This window comes from Lissotriton helveticus, chromosome 2_1 (assembly GCF_964261635.1).
Source record: "Lissotriton helveticus chromosome 2_1, aLisHel1.1, whole genome shotgun sequence".
In the NCBI taxonomy this organism is placed as follows: Eukaryota; Metazoa; Chordata; class Amphibia; order Caudata; family Salamandridae; genus Lissotriton; species Lissotriton helveticus.
In genome coordinates this window covers 1,803,735,869-1,803,752,528 of record NC_136059.1, presented here as the reverse complement: position 1 = coordinate 1,803,752,528, position 16,660 = coordinate 1,803,735,869, and positions in this window count along the sequence as shown.

Genomic DNA, 16,660 nt, shown 5'->3' with positions numbered 1-16,660 from the left:
GTCAGAAGCCTGTCTCTGCAGTTACTAGAGAACAGTTCCCAGAGGAGTGCCCCCAGAGATGTTTCTTTACTCTTCTTATTTCACAAGCCCTCTCAAAGGCTGTGAACCACTTGGTGATGTCATCACCTTCCTCAAATTTAGGGACAATCCCTTTGGGGATTTTTGGGTCAGAAAGTTCTTCCCTATCCTTATTTCTATTATTGCTGCCACCATTGATGGGTGCTAAACCCATCTCTTTTCTTTCTTTCTCTAGAGCCAGGAGTCTGGACTCTAGTTCCACTCTTGGCCAGCTTTGCTAGAAAGCTGTCTTCCTCACTGGGGGCTCCCCCAGTGAACTCTCTGGTACCTGATCCACCTGTGTGGTCCCTACTTTCCCAGATGCTGATTATGGAGTTCAAGGGTATTGGGGCCCCTTCCTCCCTAAAGATGATGGGGGGGGGGGATTATCCTCCTCCTCAGACACCTCTCCCCCTTCTGGATGGTCTTCACCATGTTCAGAGGGGTGGCCTTTAGCATACTCAGCCTAGAGCTCCTGGAGCCCTAGTTTGGTTGGGTGCAGGCCTATTGGTATATTTTTAAGTTTGCATAAGGACCTCAATTCCTTGAAATTCAAGTGTGAGTAAGGTGTGGGGTCGAGCTCCTCAACCACCAGGCCCATGGTGTTATCTTCACTAATAGTTGGGTTCTGTTGAGACATTCTAACCTGCCAGTTCTAACCCTCTACCCTGACTATAGTGACTTTTATTTTCTAAAATTCTAATGGGACTTAAGCAAGGCCCTACAAGACTTTTAGTATTTTGGAAAAAACTTTTTCAGAATTCTAAAAGCAATTTATGAGTTCTGTTGTGTCATCAGATGGTAACCAAGTAGTCCAACAAATGCACGTTTGTAGCCCACCGCTGATCCACCAATGTGAGAAAGTGGCTCTATATGTAGTGGACCAAAGTAAGGTACAACGTGTATAGATGCCACAATCCCCAGAGGTATAACAGTGGTTAAAGTCATGTCTGATCTTACTCTCTAAAGTGGTAGCTTGCTCGAGCAGTAAGGCAGTACCAGAGGACAGTGTAAATCATTTGTTGCACATACTCAGTCAGCAAAAGGTTTCACACACTCAAGAACTGAACTCTAGGCCAATTGTTTTTATATCCAAAGATATAGTTGTTTTATTTTTAGAAACAACAGGTATCAAAATATACTTTTCTCGATATGAGTACTCTCATGTAATTACTTTGCAAAGGGGCAATACACTTCGTAAACACAATAGGTACAATGGTTGCAGTAGGCAACAGAATTCTAAACACAATTTAACATTGCGCTCAATGGGTTTTTCTACATCAATGCAGTTGATTACTTTATAGATTACTTTTGTAACTTCATAACTGGACCCTAGATTCAGTCCTGGGGTCTAAGCTGAAAACAGTTTAGTAAAAACGTTTTAGTTATTGCAATGATTTCTAAAGAATATAAAGGTATTTTAAAAGTTGACAATTAGAAACATTTGAGTGCAAAACCAGCAATGTTATCCAATTAAAGGAAAATCAAAGCACAGGTAAAGTAGGTTCTCGTTACTTTTGTAATCCAGTACTAGACTCCTAGGTTCAGCACTGGGGTCTCTACCTAAGACAGGTAAGTAATTATGTTTTAGTAGTTGGTACGATTTTTAAGGAATATTTGTAACTTTCAAAAGTAGACACTTGGAAGAAATTTCACAGAAAAACAGTCAATGGTTTCCTATAGACGAAATTTAGATTACTAGTAACCACGGTCATGATTACTTTTGCGGTTCAGTACTGGGCTAAAAGATACAGCATTGGCTTCTCTCTTGATTACAGGGGAGTACTTAGGATTTCGATATTCGGCTGATTTTAGATGAATATTTTAACATTTCAAAGCTTCACACTTAGAAGAATTTTCACAGAAAAACAGTCAACGGTTTCCTATGGCAGAAATTTAGATTACTAGCAAACGCGGTTGTGATTACTTTTGCAGTTCAGTACTGGGCTACAAGGTACAGTACTGGGTTCTCTCCTGATCCCAGGTGACTAATTCAAAATTCGTTATTCGGCTGATTTTAGATGAATATTTTAAAGTTTCAAAACTTCACACTTAGAAGAAATTTCGAGTCAAACCAGTCCATGTTATCCTATGGCAGGAAAGTGAGTCATCGGTTTTCAGGTGAATACTCGACTGGTGAAGTTAAGGTTCTGGGCATAGACTCAGGGTCCCCCAGGGTCAGGTAGGTACAGTTGGTACACCCTCAGCGGCACAGGGGCGGCCGTGTGCAGAGGTAGTTAGGGCCAATGTTATCCAATGAGAGGCAGGCGACCTTTGGTTGGTGGCTGCTGGCTAGCAGGCCATGCGGCTGTGGGAGCTGGGCTCCTGGTCACTTGCTCAGGGCAAATGGGGAAGTAGTATAGGACAAAGGTTGCACTCCCAGGGGCACTCGGGCGGCGGGGTGCAGACAGCCGTGGCCCGTAGTGGGATGTACGTCGTTACAACGCATGCTTTTACAACGCATGCCTTTACGACGCAAGTTTTACAACGCAAGTCGTTACAACGACTTGCGTTGGGGGGGCTGAATAGTGAATAGTTTAATTTACTATTCCAACTCCAGTCCCCGTGGATAGTAGGGAAGGTGTTGGATAGTAAATTAAAACTATTCCCTATCCTAGAGCGCCCCCCAGCGCAAGTCATTGTAAAAGTTGCGTTGTAATGGTTGCGTCGTAAAGGTACTTCATTGTAAAAGTTGCGTTGTAAACGCTGTTTCCCCCGTAGTGAGAGTACCGGCCGGGCGGTGACGTGGGGAGGGGGAGGGGCAGGGTGGGGGGTAGTAATGTATGGATTATGGACTTTAAAAGGAAAGTAAACATAAAAATAAATAAAACAAATTTCGTTGCACACACTGCATCACCAAATGTGATGCAGTGTGTGCAACGAAATTAGTTGTATTTATTTTTATGTTTACTTCCCTTTTAAAGTCCGTAATCCATACATTACTACCCCCACCCTGCCTCTCCCCCTCTCCCTCCTCACGTCACCGCCCAGCCAGTATTCCCACTACCGGCCGCGGCTGGGTGCAGAGTGCTTTTGAGCCGTCGGGCGCTCAATGTTATTCAATGAGGATCTTGGAAAGGGAACAAAGGCTGCAGGCTCAGGGACGGTGGATCTTCTGGAGCGACCAACACTTCGAGAGGTATGTTGGGATCTTGGAGGATAGGTAGGCACCCAGGAGTTGAGCACAGGGGTCCGTGGGGCGCCAGGTGCAGGGATGTTTTTTGAGGTCGGAAATCTTACCCCCTGCTGGTTGCGGTCGGAGGGGTCCTATATCTTGAGGCTGCAGGCGTCGTCGGGGGCGTTGAGGAGGGTCCTTGGGCACTGGATTTCAGGTCAGAATCGCCGGGTGGACGTCCTCAGGGTCTTGATGCACTCCGCCACAGGCCAGGCTTGGACGGTGCAGAGTGTGCAGGGTTCGCGTTTCCGGGCTGATGCCAGGGCTCGTTACTTGCTTTGAGCAGTACCACTGCTTGTGGGAGACCCAGGTAGTCAGAGTCACAGGGCAGTCAGGTCCTCCGGGTTTTTTGAGGTTGCTGACCACTGGAGATGCCGGGGTTTAACAGGAGCAGATTCAAGGGTCGACAGGCCGGTAGGGCTGGGACAAATCAGTTTGTGTCTTACTCTTTTTAGCAGCTGCACCGCAGGTCATCGTGTTCCTTGATCTTCTTTCTTGTTTCGTAATCAGGTTCAGGATGTCCCTAAATACTAAATTTAGGGGTGTTACAGGTAGGGCAAGGGCAGGGACCAATGGGTCCCTGTCCTGGGGTGGGTTCACCCCCTAGCCCGCTCCTCTCCTGTGGTAGGGGGACAGGAGCCTAGCTGTGATTGGGCAGGGCTCCCCATCTTCAAGATGGCCGGAGCCCGGGCATCACCTCGCCTCTCCCACATGAGGGGTGGAGTTGGCACAGGCTGGCACACCCCCCTTTCTGAAGTAGGTTTTCCCGCCAGTCTTTCAGCCAGAGTGGGGGTCATAACTGATGGGGGCCAGTTGCTGAGTGCAGCAAGTGGTCTGGAGAAGCTCAAAAAGGCGGAATGCCTTTGAAGCTTCCCCTGCACACACATCCTGGGGGAGGAAGCTTCGCACCTCGTCCCAGGATGTAGGTTGTTGCAGGCCCAGGAGAGCGGGGAGCTTTCAACCCAGGAGTCCAGCAACATGTCTGCTGTGTGCCAGCCTAGGCAGCCTCTCAGACAAGACGTGGATTGTAGGTTAGGTTTCAGGGGGCATCTCTAAGATGCCCTCTGTAGTGCAATAAATCCCACACTGGCATCAGTGTATAAACTTTCTTGTTTAGTTTATTAAAACCATAACAAAGCCAAAAAATGGAAGAAAATTGAACTTTACAATAAAATCGATACAATTCTTCATAGTGCAGTTTAAAGCACAAAATTTAAAATGATGCTGGTAGGAGCTTTATCAGATTGCTCGTCGTAAAAATAATTAATAGTACTGAAAATCTTATTTTAAAATTTCAAGGACTTTCAGACTCTTTTCAAAGGCTATCAAGAACTTTATGAGTTTGCAATTAATTATGGGGTCTGTTGAGTCTAGAGCACCAATAATGGCCGATCTACAAGTGCGTAGACCTTTGGCCCTAAAAATGTTCTTTAAAAAGAACGTGCGCTCCCGGTTCAATGTTTTACAGTGGCATATAATATGGATTATATTTTCTTTTGTAGTGCCACATAGTCGACAGGCATTTGCATCTGAGCGTTTCCAGACAGGTTCGTCAGCCAGAGTTGGTAGTTTGCCGAATCTCACTGCCATCAGCCTTTTTTTTATAAACACAGAATACCTTGATGCTAGGTGGGTAGCCGAGGTGAGATTGTTGTAACTGTTAATCACGGTCCAAGAATGGGAGCGGGCGGCGAAGATAGCTTTGTCCGTAATTAGTGAGTGAAATTTGGCCGCTTTGTTTAGAACCTGTTTAAAGGACGCAAATGGCAGGTTTTTTTCCACACAGATTTACAGTGCATGTTTGCTCCAGCGCGGCAGTCAGATATTTGTTTGCTGTAGAGTTTTGTTGGTTTTCTAATTCCTGCCATAACAAGCTGTCCAAGGTGTTATTTGTGGAGTTCGTTTTAATTCTATACCATACTCTAATACTTGTATAGAGTCTTCCCAGTGACTCATTCATCAGGCCAAGTTCTAAACGCATCTGGGCGGGTGAAGCTGAGCGTGGAAGTTGTAAGACCTTCTTGTAGATTTTTGTGATAAGGCTGTTTAAGGTGATATCGTCCTTGCCCTGCATGGCTATACTGGCATAAGATAGAGTTGGAAGTACTTTGGTTGCCATCACTGTTAGTAGAGGTTTCAGCGAGGGGCCTTCCAAATTTTTTACCAGTGAGCTAAGTGCGAATATTAATGCTCCGGCTCTCTGCTTCATGTATTTTTTTTGGGCGTTTAGAGTGAGTTTGTCATCGATGTGGTATCCTAGGTATTTATAGTTTGGTCCTCTTTCCAGTGATTTTCCCTCAAGTGAGATGTTAAGTTGCACTGTACGACGGTTGGTTATTGACATAATTTTTGTCTTGGATAGGCATCAGTGTGGGTTTAATGTGCTGAGAAGTTTGATATACTTGTCAGTGTTCAGTGTAGCCATTATGGTGCTGTGGAGTTCGTAATGACAACCTCCCAGCTCCATATACTCTTAATGGCATCACTGCACTTACAGTGCCCAGGAATGGCCCTGGTTACTGTAGGGGCCCAAGGCTCAGGTACCTGTGCCCACACCACTGGCATAGGGCACCCAGCTAGAGGGGTGGCTGATGTATGCCAGGGCAGTGGGTTTGTGGGCAGGGCACACAGGGATGTGTGCCATGTCAACTTTATGCTTAGTTCTGCACCTAGACACTCAGCCTGCACAGGCAGTGTGTGGGTGTCAAGGTACAGGGCCCCTAAGGGTGGCACAATAAGTGCTGCAGCCTTTAGGGGTCTTCTCTGGTCACAATGCCCTGGGTACCTAGGGTACCATTTGCTAGGGGCTGACATGTGGCCAGAGATGCCTATTGGGTTTAGGCTTTAGTATAGTTTTTAGGGCAGGAACACAGGCCCTGGGTGCCTGATTGGCAGGGACCCAGGGCACACCAAGGAAAAGTGCATCAGGTATCAGGCAAAAAGTGGGGGGGTACTGCAACAGAAACTCACTTTCTCTTAGTGTTGCACAGGAATTGCCCAGCGAACTTCGTATCTGCACTGTGAAAGGGTGATCTTTGTCAGAGATGTTCTGGTTTTGTTAGGCAAGTTGTGAACACACTAGGATGGAGAGAGTGCAAGATTGGGACAGAAGTGATTAACAGTGTGCCAGTATAAGAAATCCATTTTCTTATAAGGGAAAGATGTGAATAAGGAAGAAATGTTTCCACCAGGAGGCACACCATCTAGGGAGATAGCGGCAAAGTAAGGGCTGCACACATGAATGTGGCTTAGCCAATGGCACAAATACACATCTTAATCTGGAAAACTATGGTTTCAAATGAGCAGGGCTGTCCATATTCCTACAATAGAAAATGTTACGCGATGGATGTATGACTTGAAATCCCAGCATAGGTGCACAGTCTGAATCTTTAAATCTTTGGGAGCAGATGACAAACAAAAAGAAAAGGAACATGTTTGCATTACAAATCTGCAATAGGGTTCATTAGTTGAGATGTGTGCCGAATGATGAGAGGCAGAAATAGTGAAGGGAGGAAGTAATTGAGACCAATGGAGCTTATCCTTTGTTAGAGGGTGAAGAGATAATAAAGGAAAAGCTTGCGGAGAAGCAAAATCTAAAACAGAGACAGAAGTAGAGATTGAGGAGGAGGATGCCTTCATAGAGGAGCTCCTCAGCATAAGATCCCCCCCATATAATACAGAGGTCGCACCGAGCGCTACAGCTCCAGTGGCAAACGAGACTAGAAACTAACTAGGGCAGAAACTCAAGTACCCCAAGCTATACAGAGAACATTGTTTCACTTCCTGTCCAGGATTTGACCACATCACATCCTTCATCGGGTGCCTCAACTACACCCCTCGCTGTGACAATTGCTAGCACTCCACTAACTCAAACCATTCCAAGTGTTCCCCAATATCCCACACAAAGGCCAGGAATAATACCATTAAGCCCTCCCCAAGGAGGGGTTTTGACCACTTCTTAAGTGGGAGATCAACTATTATTGCAGAGCTACAAGTTAAGCTCCCAAGCACAGGACACACTTCACAAAGACTTAATGTTGCCCAGCTGAAAGCAGAGTTTGAAGAAATTGTTATGGGTAACGTAGGAATGGATTTCTGAGGACATTACAATGAAAGCAAATTGATCTACATGAGCAAATAAGCAGAGAGAGCAGCATGAGAGGAGCATTGAGAATGGAGAAAGTAGTGGATGAATGCGGAATCGATTTGACACAGAAAAAGATGTTGCAGAAGAATGTTAATATGACAATGGGTGAAAAGGAACTGAAATTGCTAAAGCCAAGGGGATTGAGAACCCATGTAACACAGAAACTAAGAACATTAGGGATTGGAGCGACACCGAGAAATTTAGAGAGCAGGTGTCCAAGAAGGAAAAGGTTAAGATGAAATGAAAGAAAGAGGTTGCCAAAGAGGATGAGGAGAGGTTTTAGGAGAGGCAGTAAGGGAATACCCTTTAAGGAAAGTGCAGGGAGGAGCATATGTACATGTCCCATGGTCCCACGACGATCTCTTCCACTCCACAAATTCTCTTCCGAAGTTGAGGGAAAATCCCTCTAAGTGGTATACAGAGATGGATCAAATTGTGAGTATTTCAGTGGTCTTATGGGAGGTTTGGATGTGCTGTATGAGATGGCGATCCCAAAGGACCTATGGGCAGAATGTAAGAGAGCAGTTGAATGTCTGACTCAGAGTACAAGGAACAAACACACCTTCGCTCCTGGTTACGACCAAATATGAGGAAGCCATACATTATTTAAAGGCTAAGGTTTCACAAAGAGAAATACACTCGTCCAAGAATTTTTTAACCACTCAAGAAATTAAGGGGTCTGTGCACGCCTTCTTTAAAAGGTTGATGCAGATGTACAGGGAGCATAGAGGACTAAACGTGTCACTTGGAGATAGCATTGGAGGGTTCCTTGCTTCAATTGTGCAGAGATTACGACCCAAAATTAGCAATCATATTGTCCAAGGCGTTCTTTGCTGGCAGAGTAGGCCCCTTGATGAGCTCCAGCAGTATGCAAAATATTTGAGTGATACGTTGAAAGCCAAGCGAAATGGGCTTACAGAGAAATACATGATATCGCAGACCCAGTATGCACAAAATGGAGGATTAAGAGACTAAATTTACCCCTACTGGTTCCAAAAATGAACCCAGTTATTGGAATGAACATGAAAGGAGTCTCCATGACATATGGAAGAAATGCCCTGTAATTGAGAGCATGATAGAACAGGGAATTCTGAAGGAAGCCATCCGGAGTCCATTCTGTTCTCTGAGTATGACTCTACAAAAGGAAAACAACATTTGGAGATAGTTCAGGACCTCTGAAGATTCAACCAAATTCTTGTTCCATGCTATCCTGTGGTACTGTGTTCCAAATTTTCCCAGAAGCTTGATAGTTTATGGTCACTGATCTCTGCCAAGCTTTCTTCTTGGTTCCCCTTCATGAAGAGAGTCAATTTCTTTTTGCATTTCGGATCCATGAGAAGACTTGTGTGGTGTTGCGCTCCTCAAGGGTACACTGAATTTCCATCCTATTTCAATAAGATACTCAAAAAGAACCTACAATCTTTGTAGTTACCATGTAGCTCGACCTTAATACAGTGCACCAATGACCCTTTGATTGCATCGATAACAAAAGAAGCTTGTGGACAAGACACTATTGAATTGCTCAACTACGTAGCTGAGAATGGGCATAAAGTTTCCCCTGAGATATTACAAAATTATCAAAAGGAAGTAATATATCTGGGATACAAGACAATAAAGGGAGTCAGGCATGTGTCCCATGAAGTAGCTAAGCTGTTCTTAGGATGAAGTTTCCGACGACACATGGAAAAGTGTGAATGTTCTTCGGCATGGTTAGCTATGATCGGGTGGACTAGCATTTTTTTTCAGGTGTCCTTTTGAGAACCGAGCTGGCTCTACATATTATCAATTACATATTGGCCAACTACGTAGCCCTGAAGTCTTGTCTTACGATCCAAAGTGACCTCTTCTCCCCGATATCCCTATACAGGGGCAACAGGCAAGGGTGCATCCTATCAACACTTATTTACAAACAAACTATGGCACCCCAGTTCACCGTCTATAATCTAACCATGAGATCAAAGGAATAGAAGAAAATGGTGAGCATTATGAAATGGCTGTTTTTGCGGACGGCATCTTGGGCTTCCTAACATGCCCTGACACGTTCCTCCCACTGCTTTTAGATGAGCTGAAACGGTCTGAAGCGTCCTCTGTTTTCTGCATTAACTACACAATGTCTACAGGCATAGGGCTGGCAGACCCCACCAGCATGCGTTGACATTTGCTTACCGCTGTGAGCATGTCTTGGGAAGCCTCCTCTCTCCGCTACCTGGGGATTGCTCTCACAAATGTTATCCACACATTCTACAACAGCAATATTCCACCCTTACTACAGACACTACACAAAGATCTTTATCAACATTAAAAGTCAGAGATTTCGTGGTTCGGTCACAATAATATTATCAAAATCAACTACCCACCCCAACTACTATACGTAACCCATACTTTGCCCTTATGGATACCTAAAAAGACTGATAGTTTTTTTTTTTATAGTTTATTTAAATTTAAATTTTTACAAATTAAAAAAAAAAAATCTCCACACTCAAAAACAGTTGCTACAATTTGTATGCCACAACTCCACTCCCAGTTTGCATAAGCAACTGCTTTTAGGGACCCAATTCTTTTGTCCCCTGTCACTGTGTTTCTCTGTAGCAGAGACTTTTGCAGGCAGGAGTGTAAATAATCTCCACTGGATCCCAGGTCATAGGTACCTTGATTTTTGAAACCCGGTTATTTCCTTTTTTATGAGTGGTTTTAGCCATCTGAGCTTTTTAGCTTGGGGGTGTTGTTCTGCAAATGTATAGTATAGGGTGTTGGCCAAAGTTTATGACCATTTTCTGTGGGGAGGTGACCAATGTCAAGTTCCCTTTCATTTCAGTGCCATGGTTAACCCTGCCAGTAAGAACAGTTCCTCCGATGGGCCAGATTAATACTTATCATTCTACAGCAGGGAGTTGGTGATCCGAAAAATATCTGTGGAGGTAATCCTCAATGATCCCTACCTCTACTCTATGAATGACTGCAGGGATGCTTTCTCCCGTTGTAATGGAGGTGATGACCCAGGCCTTTCTATGCATCCCCCTACCGTTACATTTGTGCAGAGGTCCCAACCCTAAGTGACATAGGAAATCAGGCAAATGACATGGATGTAGGTAGGCACTTGGAAGTCAAAGATAATATGAATAATCCACTAGGAGATGTTGCAGTGGAAGGTGGGGATGGGTTATAGGCAGGATCTCATAGGTGTACTCTGTGGATGGCAGAGTGATTGGACGGAAGAACAGAGAATGAGTAACCATCATGGACTAAGGGATGGAAAGAGATCTGAGGCACATTTTTCACTGCTGGTGGCTAGGGACCGGAGTGGATGAAGACAGGCATATTTTTTTTAATAACTCATAAAATTACTGAGTGTTGTAGTATTGTTTATAAAACTTATATTTCAAGTGAATGATTCTCTCTATCACTTAGGTATTACTAAATAAGCTGTTGGATATTTCTTTAGTTAGAAAACAAACATATATATATATATTACCTACTGGCAGTCGCCAGTAGGTATATATAGTTAGGATTTTTTTGAATAGGGATTTCTGAAAATTCTATGTTGAATAATTTTGGCGTTGATGGACGGAATTGGCTGACATTTTCAGGAAAATGGCACATTTTGTTTCTGAGCGTCTCCTGAAAGTTTGGGGGGGTTTCGTCAAGCGGGGTCCGAGAAAAAAGGGGGGTCCCAAAACGTGTTTTTAACATTGAGTTTTCCGTAGGGTGGTTGGACTCACTTTTAGCTCGAACGGCTGAATGGATTTCCACAAAACTTGGCAAAATTGTAGGGACTGGTAGCCCGATGTGCCTTTGCTATGTCTCAAGATATATGCTCCAGTGGTTTTTACGAAAATTAACTTTGAAAAATATATATTGGGCTACATTGGGCTATATATATGTTAGAGCCCAAATGTAGCCCAATGTAGCCCAATGTAGCCCAATGTAGCCCAAAGATGGCCACCAGAGACAAAAAAAAAACAAATGTAGCCCAAATATCAGCCAGATGTAGCCCAACTATAGCCCAGTGACAGAATGACCCAGAGTGTTCTAAAGAACAACTAGAGCGCTAACAGTCTTACTTATGACAAAAGTATGGCACACCTGAAGTCATCTTGATTGGAATAAAGTGTTAACACTTAAAACATTTAATTTGTCAAGGAACAAAATGAGGGGGTTCATTTTGCCATAGAAATTATGATTAGTGCTGAAGAAAGAAAAATTAGGGCACATTTTGAGTGACTTCTCAAATCCTCTTATATTTCATTAAAAAAATTCTGATATGCAGTCTCCCAAGATGGCCACCAGAGACAAAAGAGCCCAAATGTAGCCCAAATATCAGCCAGATGTAGCCCAACTATAGCCCAATGACAGAATGTCCCAGAGTGTTCTAAAGAACAACTAGAACGCTAACAGTCTTACTTATGACAAAAGTATGGCACACCTGAAGTCATCTTGATTGGAATAAAGTGGTAACACTTAATACATTTAATTTGAAAAGGAACAAAATGAGGGGTTTCATTTTGCCATAGAAATGTTATATATATATATATATATATTCAACAAATCCCTTTCGCACATTACCTCTGCCTCTTGTGACGGCGGGCTTCCGGCCAGGTTGCTAACCTTTTAAATCCAATAAAGTTTCCTCACGTACTTCTGTAAGAAAGAACGCCGAGCCCCAATTTTTCGTGCAGCAATGTTTATTTTATAAACAGCAGTGGCAAACTCCACCCTTTTGCCACTGCTGTTTATAAAATAAACATTGCTGCACGAAAAATTGGGGCTCGGCGTTCTTTCTTACAGAAGTACGCGAGGAAACTTTATTGGATATATATATGTATATATATATATATATATATATATATATATATATATATATATATATATATATATATATATATATATATATATATATATATATATATATATTACCTACTGGCGGTCGCCAGTAGGTATATATAGTTAGGATTTTTTTGAATAGGGATTTCTGAAAATTCTATGTTGAATAACTTTGGCGTTGATGGACGGAAGGGGGGTCCCAAAACGTGTTTTTAACATTGAGTTTTCCATAGGGCGGTTGGACTCACTTTTAGCTCGAACCGCTGAATGGATTTCTATGAAACTTGGCAAAATTGTAGAGACTGTTTGCCCGATGTGCCTTTGCTAGGTCTCAAGATATGTGCTCCAGTGGATTTTGAGAAATTAACGTTAAAAAAAAAATATATATATCTGTGACAGCGTCCCGGTTAGCGCCCCGGTTCGCGTACCAGACGCGTAACGGAACTTCGCGAGGAGAAGCGGATTGGCTCTCCGGTGACTGTCAACATTCTAAACAGTCCGGAGCGGCCGCCATCTTGTCTCTCGGTAGGATCGAGATTCAAGAGGTGGAAATAAACGAAGGGGGAAATGAATGAAAGGGGGCAAGGTAGACCCCTCCTGACCCCCTAGGATTGATGTGGGGCTATTAAAGGGCCCCGCGGGGCAAAAAAATAAAATTTATTTTTTTTCGATTTTTCACGGTGGAAGCGCTACCCGGTACGCGAACCGGGTAGCTCACCGGTAGCGTAACGGGAGTCCGCCATCTTGTGTTTCGGACAAATTTAGTCACAAGATGGAGGATAAACAATGTTGGGAATGGGTATAAGGGGGCACGGGAGACATATCCTGACCCCCTAGGTTTTCTGAGGGTGGCTGAGGAGGCCCATATATGTAAAAAAAAAAAAATTGCACGGTTAGCGCCCGGTCCGCGCACCGGGTAGCGTTCCGGAAAGCGTAACAAGGGGAAAACCAAGGGAAATATAAAAATAATATTTTAGAGTGCTTTGAGGTAGGGTAGCTCTGAATAGAGCTGTTGTGTTGTGTGGGTGATGTAAGTACCAACATGTAGGTACCAATGAAGAGTCTAAAATTCAATGTAAACCGTCTCCTCTGTAGATATTTTGTATGTTCTAATATGGGTTATTTAAATGTAATTGTGTGGAAAAGCACTTCATGCTTTAAAGCAATTGTATTTTTGAACTGATTGTTCTTTCCTCTTAGTCCTCCTCTTTGGTTTTTTTTCCCCACACTCTTCTTCAGCATGATAGTTGATACATTCGTTCCCTCAAAAAATGTATATACATAAAAAAATTATATTAAATACATATAAAATATATTTTTCCTTTAAAAGAAGAATACATTTTACAGCTTTTGATATTTGCTATTAAAAAACCATTGAAATTCACTGAAAAAACCATAGGTTATAGACCATATATAGTTAGGAATTAGCATTTACAAAACTTTGAAAATTCACTGAAAAAACATAGGTTATAGACCATATATAGTTAGGAATTAACATTTACAAAACCTTATTTTACTCACACAAAACCATTGAAATTCGCATATATAGTTGGTTGTACTAACTATATATCGCGCTCCCGCAATCCACTGCTGATCATGTCACATATTACATCATTCATGACATGGTCAGTGACATCACTGATGACATCACTGATGACAACATCCAGTGACTGTATGTTTCTGTAAAGTTAAAATATATCTTACATATTGAAGAATGAGTGGATGTATAAGTGTCTGGATGAAGGATTTAGTAGGTGCATGACTGACTGTATGAGTGAGTGATTAAATGTGTCTCACTGAGTGCATGGGTTAGTGACTAAACTGTCTTAATTTGTGCATCATTATGTCTGTTGTTCTGTAAACTGCTGCATGTGTTGATCAGTAGCTATATGAGTAACTATATGGGTTATTGATTGGTTGCCCAAGTATTTGTATGGGAGACTGAGTGTGTGTGTGGGTGGCTGGGAGGTGTATGGCTCTGTGCATAGATGTGTGAGCAGTTGATTCACTAGATGTATGGGTTCAAAAGTGCATGTGGAAACAGCTGTATGGGCGGTTGACTGTGTGCATGAGTGTATTGGTGAGTGAATGGATATCTCAGTGCTATATGTCAAAGTAAGTACATATGTAAAACACAGTACATGTGAGAGTTGACATATATAAATAACTGTGCATAAGAGCCAGTGAATGTGTGAGTGGCTGTATGGATCATTGTGAACTTGTATCAGGGATTGTATAAGAGAGTACATATGTGTTAGTATATGTTTGAATAAGTAAGGTGTGTATAACTGTATAGTTGAGGAAATGGAGGTGTGATTGATTCTTTGCATGACTGACTAGGTGTGTGAGTAACTCCATGGGTGAGTGACAGTCTGTGAGTGTCTGTTTACACTGAGTATATCTAAGGTTATATTAGAGTCTGAAGAGGTTCATCGTATTATCACATGCATGATGTCATCAGTGATGTGATCAGTAATGTCAAATGAGATGTCATCAGTGATGTCATCAGTGATGTCATTTGAGATGTCATCAGTGATGTTATCAGTGATGTCATCAGTGATGTCATTTGAGATGTCATCAGTGATTTCATTTGAGATGTCATCAGTGATGTCATCAGTGATGTCATTTGAGATGTCATCAGTGATGTCATCAGTGATGTCACTGACCATGTCATGAATGATGTAATATGTGACATGATCAGCAGTGTATATATGCGAATTTCAATGGTTTTGTGTGAGTAAAATAAGGTTTTGTAAATGCTAATTCCTAACTATATATGGTCTATAACCTATGGTTTTTTCAGTGAATGTATATATATATGTATATATATATATATGTATATATGCTTAGTAATATGAATTATTTACAATTAAAACGAAAAAGCTTTGATGCATAGAACTATCTTTATAGTGTAATGTTGACCAGGCCGCTACTCCATTTTGTAAAACAGTAAAACATTGCTGCCGACTTCGCATATTAGACATTGGCTGTTTATATTTCTCACTGATACACATGCAGCAAAATGTGGATTGTTTATTTTGTATGCTGTGTTCTTTAAGAACTCTCTAGAGGAAACCGTTAGATACTTTCCAAGGCTCTTTCTGCAGGTAAACTGTATTACATTAATTCAAAAGATTGTCTGTTGTCAGATAACTAGTTTGCTCTGATGCTTTTGGATGACATTAGATCAGAAAGGTCAAATCAATATTCCTGTAGTGTTAGAATGGTAGGGTTATATGACGTTTTATAATGCTGACATATGATTTGCTGACAGACGGCCTGATTTAGATCATCTGCAGATGGGTTACCCTGTCACAACGGTGATGGATATCCAATCCACCAAAAGATTAAGGGCCATATATAGGTAGCCAAATACCGGTCGGTAACGGCCGAAATTCGGTAATTTACCGAATTTCGGCCATTACCGACCGGTATTTAGCCCCTTCCATAGTAGGTGGCGATTCGGTATTTACCGAATCGGTAAATACCGAATCGGTAAATACCGAATCAGTATTTACCGAATCGGTAAATGCTATGTAGAAAGCACATTAAAGAGTGCTTATGTGCTGTAAGAATTCGTTAATTACCACCAACTTCAAGTTGGTGGTAATTACAGAATTCTTTTAAAAATTCACTTTTGAATTTTATTTGAAGCGCCATGTGGCAAACATACATGCCCATAGGGCGTGCATGTGTGCACATGTGGCACACATACATGCCCTGGGCATGTATGTCTGCCATATGGCACTTCAAATAAAATTCAAAAGTGAACTTTTAAAAGAATTCCGTAATTACCACCAATTCAGGGGTGCAACAGGGTGTCAATGTGACACCCTGCCACCCTCGAATATGTGCCCCCTATAACCGATTCGGTATTTACCGAATCGGTAATAGTGAATGTCTTCCCATTCATTCCTATGGGCCTCGAGGCCAATAGGAATGAATGGGAATTACTGAATCGGTAAATACTGATTCTTTAATACCGAATTGTACCGATTCGGTAATATTTGCCGAATTTTTTCCTACATACCATTTACCGATTCTTATATACCAAATCGGTAAAATTCGGTATTTTAGAATCGGTAAATGTAGATTACCTACATATGGCCCTAAATCCCATTTAATCCCCTGGGATTTATATTTCGGCGGACCAGATATCCGTCACATTTGTGAAGGAGTAACCCATCCACCGAGATCTGAATCATGCCCATACTGTTACTTTTGCTCACACCAGGCTGACTTTGCAGTTTCTATAATTTTCTATGTTGAAATTGGCTGTATATAAACCCTAATTTTTGGGGGGAGCCAGAATTTTTCTGAGTATTTATTAGGAATGCTGCCTAAATCAATATTATTTTAATGCACTTTGGGCCTTAGTCTATTTTACTGATTTTGCTTCATGATGCATTTATTTTGAACTCTAAAAGGCTTTAAGGCAATTATTTAGCATTCTTTTGACA